This window comes from Canis lupus, chromosome 1 (genome assembly GCF_011100685.1).
Source record: "Canis lupus familiaris isolate Mischka breed German Shepherd chromosome 1, alternate assembly UU_Cfam_GSD_1.0, whole genome shotgun sequence".
Classification (NCBI taxonomy): domain Eukaryota; kingdom Metazoa; phylum Chordata; class Mammalia; order Carnivora; family Canidae; genus Canis; species Canis lupus.
Genome location: NC_049222.1, coordinates 13,454,351 through 13,464,630, shown reverse-complemented (window position 1 = coordinate 13,464,630; position 10,280 = coordinate 13,454,351). Strand labels below are relative to the sequence as shown.

Below are 10,280 nucleotides of genomic sequence, written 5' to 3'. Positions count from 1 at the left end.
TGCGGCGATTGTCGCCAGCCTCTCCCTCAAGGGTTGAGCCAGTGGGAATTCTGGGGAACTTTCCCTGGATCCTGGAAGAGATGAGGTGGGAGGAGTGAGGACTCAGGAGGGGAGGAGGCAGGAAGAACCTGAGCCCAGAAGAGCAGGTGGCAGCACTGCAGTGGGAGGAGGTAAGTGGTATTCTTATACGTGCTGGGTTATTCTAGAGTATTCTCAGACACTCTAAAAAGGATCAACAACCCCAAGGGCTGTCTGTGTGAGCATTCATCTGCCTTCAAAATAACAGCTTTACCTCCAGCATCTGGGCTTCTGGCAGTCGGACAATGCCTTGCTTGGTGAAATCCTGTCTCCTGTGCTTCCCTGAAGGCATCATAAACTCCCCTATCCATTCTCTCCTCTCATCAGGGTTGTAGAGTGATTTTAAGATTAGAATGACAGTGGATGGCAATTTCTATCACATTGGCCAACATATCAGATAAAAGAAAATCAGCTTTGTCCTTTACCATATGTGAAAAATGCCTACCAACTGCTGAATAAATCCAAGCTTCTGAGGGATAATAACTTATACACTGAATATACTTAACGCTTGCATCTGGACTTCCCATCCCCTGGGTGTAACAATAGTACTGAGTAAAGGTGTGAATAAATGAATGGAAATTTACCAGCCAGTCTTTTCTACCTTTTTTTTTAAAAGGTTTTATTTATTTATTCATGAGAGACACAGAGAGGCTGGCATACGCAGAGGGAGAAGCAGGCTTTCTGAGGGGAGCCTGATGCGGGACTTGATCCTGGGACTCCGAGATCACACCCTGAGCTGAAGGCAGAGCTCAACCACTGAGTCAACCAGGTGTCCCCTACCCTTTTTTTTTTTTAACAGCAAATGATCTAAACCTGTCCCGATGACTAGTTGCTTATCAGCTCCCAGATCCAAAACAAAAGCTAGAAACAATAATACTTGATAAAAATTCCCCCCAAAAGTCTGCTAGGTGTTAGACACTCCCCATTGATGATATTTTCATTATTATCAGTGATACTTGGCAATTTCAGCAACAATGGGATAAGACTTGAGCTTGATGTTGGTTTTAGGAATGTTAGGTGTTTTGAGTACTTGATAAACTTATTCAGAATCAAAAGTTTTCAAAAAAAAAAAAATCCAAAGCTGGGTACAGCTGAGCTTTAGAATATCTCTGTGCTCTAAATTTTGTCTTCTTTAGTAATTTATAGTCTGGACATCTCTGCTGGTACTTTTGCACTCAGTAAAGATGAACTGAGTGTGGCCACTGTAGCCAGTGGTCATCTCATGCGGCCCCCTATAAGGCATGAGACAGAGGAGAGGAAGGAAAAGGACTATTTGTATTTGTGAGGCCCCAACATCTGTGATGAGAACAGAAATAGTAACAGCAGGAAACCTTGCATTTAATCACAGTTGTAGCTGGAAGATTTTGATCCAAAGTCTGATAGGGTTTTCAATGCTTATATTTATACTGATAAATAACATTTTTCAAAAGATTTTATTTATTCACGAGAGACACAGAGAGTGGCAGAGACATAGGCAAAGGGAGAAACAGGCTCACCATAGGGAGCCCAGTCTGGGACTCAATCCCAGGACTCTGGGATCATGATGCTTAATCACTGAGCCACCCAGGTGCCCCGATAAATAAAATAACATTGATTCCTCAACAGGGATGAAGTAAAACTATTCTGGAAGTTTTTCCTAAAAAAGAGGTAGTAAGTCTCCCATTTGTCTGAAAAATGCTTAGAGATCTACATGGGGTGGAATTAAACCTAAGTTTCAGACTAAGCAAATGTGCTCTTTTATTCATGTTTCATGAGTGAAGATGGAGTCTGGGTTTGCTCCAAAGCAAACCCAGATTTCCTCCTTTATTCTTTGAGAATTTAAGAAATGATGTTTTCCTGCCTGAGCTGGGTTATGTTGCCATGAGTGATGCTCCCTGGAACACCAGCAAAGAGATAAAAGTTCCAGGATCATGTTTGGTAGGGACAAGCCCTGTGGTCTTCGAATGTTCCCCAGAGGAGCAAAGACAGGGATAAGGCTGGTCCTCTGGGCCGTCCAGAGAGAGAGGCTGGAGCCACAAGGACAGTGACTGTCTGCACCTGAGCCCTTCCCTCCAGCTCAGTCGACCTCACTGGCTTCTCTCCTTCTGCCAGAAGGAGGTTGAGGATCTCTCCCAGAAAGCTTCCTGCAGCCGTGCCCTCTCCCCCAAAGCTCTTTCCAAGTATCTCCAGCCATCACAAAGCGTGGACTACTAGGGAGAGGCAGGGATAATATCTTAGGAACTTCCTTCCACCCACAGTGTTGACACTGAAGCGTGGCACTGAGGTGGCATTTCAGGCCATAGTTAGAGGCTTCCTGGTTTTTTTTCCCTACTTCTGAAATGATCAAAAACACTTTTTTCTTTACTGCTTCTTATTTCTCCCCCTTTAAAAGTTTTTTTTCCCTTTTAGAATTCAGAAAATTTTGGGGTGGGAGGAGGCATGAATAGGAACAAAAATCAGGGATAAGATGAGAAGGATCCGAGTTCCTTTGTACTGGTCCCCTTGGTGTATAATTAGCCTGTTTTAATGGCAGACACTGGAGTTTGTGGGTTGACTGAATGAAATTCACTGGCCAGAGTATCATTTTGAAGGGGAGTTAGTGAGGCAAGTGGTGCTTAATAGATGGTCGCTTTGAAGAATTTTCAAAATCTTTATTCGATGATACACAAGAATTGTAACATCACATTGTGGTCTATGTATACAATGGAATATTCCTCAGCCATTAGAAACGACAAATACCCACCATTTGCTTCGACATGGATGGAACTGGAGGGTATTATGCTGAGTGAAGTAAGTCAGTCGGAGAAGGACAAACATTATATGGTCTCATTCATTTGGGGAATATAAAAAAATAGTGAAAGGGAATAAAGGGGAAAGGAGAAAAAATGAGTAGGAAATATCAGAAAGGGAGACAGAACATGGAAGACTCCTAACTCTGGGAAACGAACTAGGGGTGGTGTAAGGGTAGGAGGGCGGGGGATGGGGGTGACTGGGTGGCGGGCACTGAGTGGGGCACTTGACGGGATGAGCACTGGGTGTTATTCTGTATGTTGGCAAATTGAACACCAATAAAAAATAAATTTATTATTAAAAAAATTGTCACATCACTAATAAAAAGTATACAGTTCTGTATAAAGGCCATTATAGTGGTTGACCAATACCTTATTACCCATCACCAAAGGTGGAAACAAATGGGGACAGCATTTATTGGGATGAATATTTATGCACGAACCTTTGAAGTGTACAAGTAGGAGGATTCTCTTGTCTGTGCACGAGATGTTATGTAATGAGAGCATGCCTCAGGGGATGCAAAGTAAAGACCAGAGCTGTTTTCTCAACATGTTGCTGCCTGTTAAGGTTCCGATTATGAACGTTACTGTGTGTCAGGTCCCATAAAATCATTATGCGGGGCGAGTGTATGAAGTGTTTCAGCAAAGTGGTTGGCGGTGATGGCCATCTCTCTTCATGGGGGACAGAGAACCGATTTATGAGTGGCGTGCTCCCAGCCACACCTGGGGGGCCTGTAGAGGGATCCAGTGACAACATCACAGTCTTAACAGAATCCCAACTTGGTCTCCTGTTAAAGGTTGTGAAAGCCATGCAGATGTTCATTTCATATGACAAGGTGGGTCTGGGCTTCCACTGCCTTCCAGTTGAAATCTGGGTGGAGGATAAACAGAGGTTCCTGCTTCCATGGTCAGTATTTTTTTGAGAAGCTGGTGAAGAAGATTCTGAGAGATTAGAAGGCATTAGTTCCCTCCGGGTGCTGGGCCTGGCATTGTGGCTTCCTCCTACATTTTAGATTTTTCTATTTCCAGAATCTTGAGTGGACTCAGTGTGTGTGTGTGTGTGTGTGTGTGTGTGTGTGTGTGATGTGAGGAAATGGAAAAACTTACAAGGACTCTTAGTTCTTTATAGTTGGCATTACAGTGAACTCAGTCTTTCTCAAATTCTCTACCTCTTCCCATAGTGGTCTCCATTATCATTTTGAAAGTTTCTGTTCAACGTTAAGAGTTAGAAACATAGTAAGTTCATCGTTTTCATCTAGGAAATTAGCTGCAAGGCAACAATTTAGATTTTGGATTTCCTGATTTTTATTGAGCCAAATGATTGTGTATAAATTCTATCTAATACAGCATGGGTGCCCTTGGAAACGTAACTGAATAGCTTGAGATTAATTTTCAGCTGAAAAATAGGGATAACAATAAAATGTGGTATCAGTGCTTGTGAAGATCAAAAGATGGCCTCATTTGTTATTATCTTTTAATAGATTTAGTTGGTATAATAGTGTTAAGTTATAAAGTTGCATAGAGGTCTGTTAAGAATCAATTGTGTGGTTTGCCAAAGTCCTTAGTCTTATGTTTGATTCCAGAGGGCCATTTAATGCTTTAGGGTAGGAGTTGGCAAACTTTAACTCTCAGTCCAAAACAGGCTCGCCACCTGATTTTGTAAATAAAGTTTTATTGGAACACAGCCATGTCCATTTGTTTACTTATTTGCTATGTCTGCTTTCATGCTACAACCAAAAAATTGAGTTGTGAAAGATGGCCATATGGCGCACAAACCCAGAGTATTTACTCTCCGGTCCCGTTCCGTACAGAAGAACTTTGCCAACCTCTGCTCCCAGGAGTTCCTGATGAAATAAACAGTCTCCAAACTTCTAAAGTGCAATGCTTAATCCTTCACATAATTGTAAATCCTAGGCACCACACTTAGCAAATATTGCTCCCTTCAAGTTCACAGGCTACTTGCCTTTCTGGCAAGTTTTAGATTCTGAAGGATCCTTTCTTGTTTGTTGTTCATCCCTCAACTCCAGGTGGCTCTACCAGGAGCGTATGTTGCCCACATGTTCTAGTAACTGCTTCTTCAAGCCTGGTGTCAGTGTCACACCGCCACATTCTCATAGCACCTGCCCCAACCCTGTCATACACAATGCTTTGTACAACTCCGATTGCTAACTTTGTGGTCCACATAGCAAGCAACAAATGGCATGATTGGTGTGACTTTAAAATGTTCACAGATAAAGATCCCTGGAAAATTTAATAGTATCAGGCCTAGGAATGGTCCTTACTGCCTGGCCACGCCCAGAGCCAGACACCATCCACAGAGATTAGTTCTTTTTCCTCTGATATTTGTGCATTTCCTGGCTGGTGAAAAGTGGCACATGGGGCTCAAATTGTATAGTGAACACATTTTTACTGTCTAGAAGAGATTAGTTAATATAAAGGGAAGCAAAAAACTCATGAGCTCCTTTCTTAAAGATGCTACCTGCTTCACTGAAGCACTCAGAAATATAACCAGTGTTTAGAAACTGGCTCTAAATAACAAGGACTTGGCCATTATCCTCTGGTCTCAAATGCTCTGCATCTGGCTACTGGAGAGATTGTGGTTCACTGTGGAGAGGTGTTTTAGGGGCAGTTACAGGGAAATACTTCTTTATGGCCTGGGCCCCTTTTCATGAACAGATAGATACTCATATCATCTGGATTTTTGGTATATGTGACATAGAGAAGACTCTCATGGAAATCCTGGTGCCTGGGTGTGATAGGCCCACTCCCTTCTAGCACCTTACCCTCTCATCAAGATGAACAGCCACTGTGAGGCTCCCACTCTCCGCTTTGGCACCAAGCCCAGCTCTTCTTCAAAGGCCACCTCACAGTATGCGAATTCACTCAACAGCAAAGAGCAAGAACTTTGCATTGTGGCTAGGGTCCAAGAGTTTTAGTATTAAGCCCTAAATATTTAGGAAAGCTCTCTAAGGGATGTCAAGACTTGATTAGAGTCATTACTGAGTGTGGACCCACTTCTCGGTCAGTGGCTATCAAGCAATGGTTACTGATCACATGCATGTGTGCACACACAAAATAATTCTTGCTCTTATTGTGAGCAGTGCTCTGTGATCTATTTTATTCTATTTGTCTGTTCTCATGTGTCCTATCCTACTCCATCGTATCGTATACTACTGCCTTTCATTTTTAAAAAGATTTTATTTATTTTGAGAGAGAGAGGAGGGAAAGAGAGGAAGGCAGGGAGGAGCTGAGGGAGAGAGAGAAAGAGAATCTCAAGCAGACTCCTTGCTGAGCCTGTCCCAGGACCCTGAAATCATGACCTGAGCCATAATCAAGAGTCGAGTGTTTAACTGACTGAGCTACCCAGGCACCCTTCTTCTTCTTCTTCTTCTTCTTCTTTTTTTTTTAATGCTGATGTCTATCCCCTAAATATATTTCATCTCCCACAGTGGATTGTAATCGGCAGGTTGAAAAGCAATGTTCTAGGGTGTATGAACATTACTGACTCTTGCCTACTAAAATTGATGCCTGGGAAACAATATGATATTTTCCTTCTCACAGAAACATGACACAAAGACCTCTGTATCATCTTTTTCCTTTCACAGCTGGATGATTTTAAAATCTTGATTTCCTTTTTATTTCATTCCCTAGCTTTTCTCTTCCTTCTCCCCCCATGCCTGCCACCCCAGGTCCATTTTCTTTCTGCCTTTGACCGCTAGCTCCATGGGTGTCTCGAGGGCCTTCCATATTCTCTGTTGTCCCTGAACCCTTGTGGGTGTGTCTCTGGCTTCCTTTCTGCACGCCCCCCCCCCCCCCCCCCGACCTGATCAGTTCCAGTTTATCTCTGCTAAGTTTCTCTGCTCCCTCTAGTTCTCAATGAACTTTCCTGGTTGTTCAGACAGTACTCCCATGTGGCACTTTTCGTGGTGCCTTATAATTGCTTATAAAGATTCTCCTTCCCAAACTTTGGGCTCATTGAAGGCGAAGACAGGATTTTTAAAAAATTAACCTACCACAGTATTCCCACTGTATGCCATAAGGCCCAGCATCTAGTAGGTTGTTGATGCAAATTTGTCACATGAATGAATAGATGAATGAACTACTGACTGGAAGGGGAAAAAAAGCCACTAGATGAAGGACTTGAATGGGCAACCCTATTAAAATAAGTTATATTATCATTAATATTCTTTGGTTTTGTGTACAATGTGGAAATGTCCCTGGAATTTCCTCCTGAAACAAGATTGTGAGGTTTTTCTCTTATCTCTGGTGGTACAGTCTTTGTATTTGGTTTCACATCATACCTGCCCAAGATACTACACCATTCCTGAATCTGACTTATAGATTGTTATGTGCATTGGTATGTGTATCAAGTAGCAGGAGACGCAGTGGCCTCCTAGACACATTTATGGGCTGAAAGGAAATGGGACACAATTGTATATATTAAGGATCCTAGCTTCAGGCACATTCATGAAAAGCTGCATGTGCCAAGGATCCGATTTGCATGGTTTTCATTGGCATGGTTTTGAATTGTGTATGTTGGCTGTCTCAGCCAGTACACCTGGTGGTTGGTGCATGCAGGCAATTCGGCTTGTTCTCCAGCAGATCAAATATTGAAGATGAAGTCCTTTCCCTTGTAATGGCATTTTCATCTCAAATATTAAATTGATTTAATTTAATCCTATATCTATGGAATTCATTTTATCAGTATTCAGCTAACATTTAACTTTAATATGGTTGGTGGATTTCAACTGACTCAATGTGGGAAGAGCCACTTCTCAGAATACTCACCAACAAAAGGAGATTGTTTAGTCCTCTTTTATTTCTGTAATTTATTGAAGGACTATCTTTAGTGTCTGCTAAGATAGAGGTTATTGTGGTGATACAACAGACACAGACATTGCCTTCATGGAGCATAAAGTGTAAAGGAAAAACAGACATTCAACAAATACATAGGTACATCGTCACAAGTTCTTATAAATACTATAGGGAAGGTCTCTGAGTATAGGAGGGAGGGCCTGATTCAGATTACATTTTGAGGAATCCTCTTTGGAAAGGTGATATGTATGCCAGATATTTCTTCGTGGTGATAGAGAGCAGTAAGAAATCTTTGAGAAGGAAAAAGCTTACTCTTTTAAATAATTGAAATATCACTGTTTTGGAGCTTAGGGAGTGCATCGGGTCCCTAGGGCTGCTGTAACAAACCACCACAAACTTTGTGGCTTAATTAAAGCAATATAAATGTATTCTCTTAGAGTTCTGAGGATGAGAATTAGAAATCAGAGTCAGCAAGGCCAACACTTGCTCTGAAGACTCTAGGGAAAATCCTGGCTTGCCTATTTTAGCTTCTGGTGGCTCTAGACTTCTTTGCCTTGTAGATGCATCATTCCTGTCTCTCCACATGCCATCTCCCCCTGAGTCTCTGTGGCTGAAATATCACCCTCCTTTGTCTTATAAGGGCACTAGTCATTGGATTAGCACATACCTGGGCAATTCAGGATGATTTCATCTTGAGAGTCTTAATCAAATCTACAAAAATCCTATTTCCAATTAAGATCATATTCACCTCTACTGGGGGTTAAGAATTAGGTATATCTTTTGGGGGAAAGAATACAATTCAACCCACTACAGGAGTGAGGAGGAGAGTATTAGAGAAGAGGTGGACAGTGGACATGGCCAGATCATGGCAAGATCAAGAATACAGGAAAGTTTTTGAAGGGCTCTCAGCAGGGAAGCAACATGATCCACCTTATGTCTGAAGACAGTTGTCCTGCATGATGTTAGAGATCATATTGGAGAGGTGAAGGCAGTAAGGAACTATATTGCCAGAGTTCAGATGAGAAATGATGGTGATTTGCATGAAGGTAGTCCATGAAGAAATATTGAGAAGCAGACAGACCTGAGATATATTTTGGAGGAGGAAGCAGTAGCACTTGGGAATGGATTGCATAAGTATGAGGGAGATGGAGAAATCAAAGATTACCCTCAAAATTTTGTAGTGAACTACTAGGCTGAGAGAGCTTCCATTTATTGAGATGGGAAGGTTGGAAAGGAAGAACATGTTTGGAAAAAGATCATAAGGGCAGATTTGTAGGTGAGAGGTTTGAGATGCTTGTGTGATGTCTAGTAGACATTGGAATATAGGAATTAAAGGTGCTCTTTCATCTGGAGATGCAACTTTGGGAGTCCCCAGTGGTGGGTGACCATGGAAATAATGGGAGTGGGCGAGATCTTCTGGAGAGAGTGGGAAAAGAGGGACCAGAATTTAGAGCACAAAGCAAATAGAAGGAGCCAGCCAAGGATACTGAGGGTGTTGTATAGGCCCCACTAGGCTTCTACCCACCTCTGAAGAAGATGGCTGTGGAGCAGGGAAAAGTGTAGACTTAGAGGCCTGAGTTTTGTTGATACACTTGACACTCATTTGTTCTGTGTTGAGCATCTCTTCTCTTTACAACCAAGTGCTATGAACACTATTACTTTTTAAAATGGATATGTAAAGTAAGGATGTTACTAATCTTTGCCTCTCCATGTATGAATATTTAGGAAGAGAAGAGTCATGTAATATGATGACATATTTCACTACATTCAGTGGCACGTTCTATATTAATTTCATTTCTCAATCATCACATATTTGATCATAAGACAAGATTATATTATATATTAATATAATAACTGAACATTTAAAAATAAATATTGAATGACTCTCATGCCTATAATATCAGAAGATAATTGTGAATTAAGAAGTTGATGATATTTGTTTGAAGTTGGGTCATATCCTTATTTTTAGATTCCATCAGAAAAAAAGGGGAGGGGGCCCAACTATTGAGGTCCAGCTACAACTTTGGGGATATGGTTGGTTAGTCACAGACTCACTTTGTAATTATGGAAAGGAGCTGAAGAATGGATGAAAATCCAGCTCTAGAAGGGGACTGATCATCCTAATGAATGTCACACAAATCTCTGCTTTTTATTATCAAAATGTTGATGCAATTTTTCTGAACTGCTATAGGGAGTTGTTGAAATCTTTGTCTTCTCCTTGCAACTTTGTGCTTCAAACTCTCCTAGTGCTTATTTTATTTGAATAAGCATAAATAATATGCTAACAAGTAGAAACAACTAAGATAGCTTCCAGAAAGTAATCTGGTCACTAGAATAAACAGAACTACAGGCTTTCTGTTATGTTATTAAATATTTAAAAATTTTCAACCTGAAATTATTTTATGTTTGAGGTGGTCTAATTTTTACTGCTTTAAAAATTGATAAACAGTTCACTTTAAATTTATGAGTAGATCTAAAAAAGACTTATTGTATTTTAAAATAATCCTGGGGAAGTCACAAGCAGAACTAAATTTGGTAATGTTCAAAATCATCAGATACTTGACATAAAGGATGATTACTTGTCCAAATTTTAAGGTGTTATGGGAATATAAAGCATTT

The 10,280-nt window shown here is 41.1% G+C and overlaps 1 protein-coding gene across 2 annotated transcripts in view; it reads left to right on the top strand.

The window, feature by feature from the left end:
* SERPINB7 (serpin family B member 7) overlaps positions 1 to 10,280 on the top strand; it is a 56,598-nt gene continuing 46,318 nt past the window's right edge. For both annotated transcript variants that reach the window (XM_038525847.1, XM_038525846.1), the window contains exon 1: positions 1 to 170. The gene's annotated coding sequence lies outside the window, so the exon portion shown is untranslated. The remainder of the gene's footprint in view (positions 171 to 10,280) is intronic.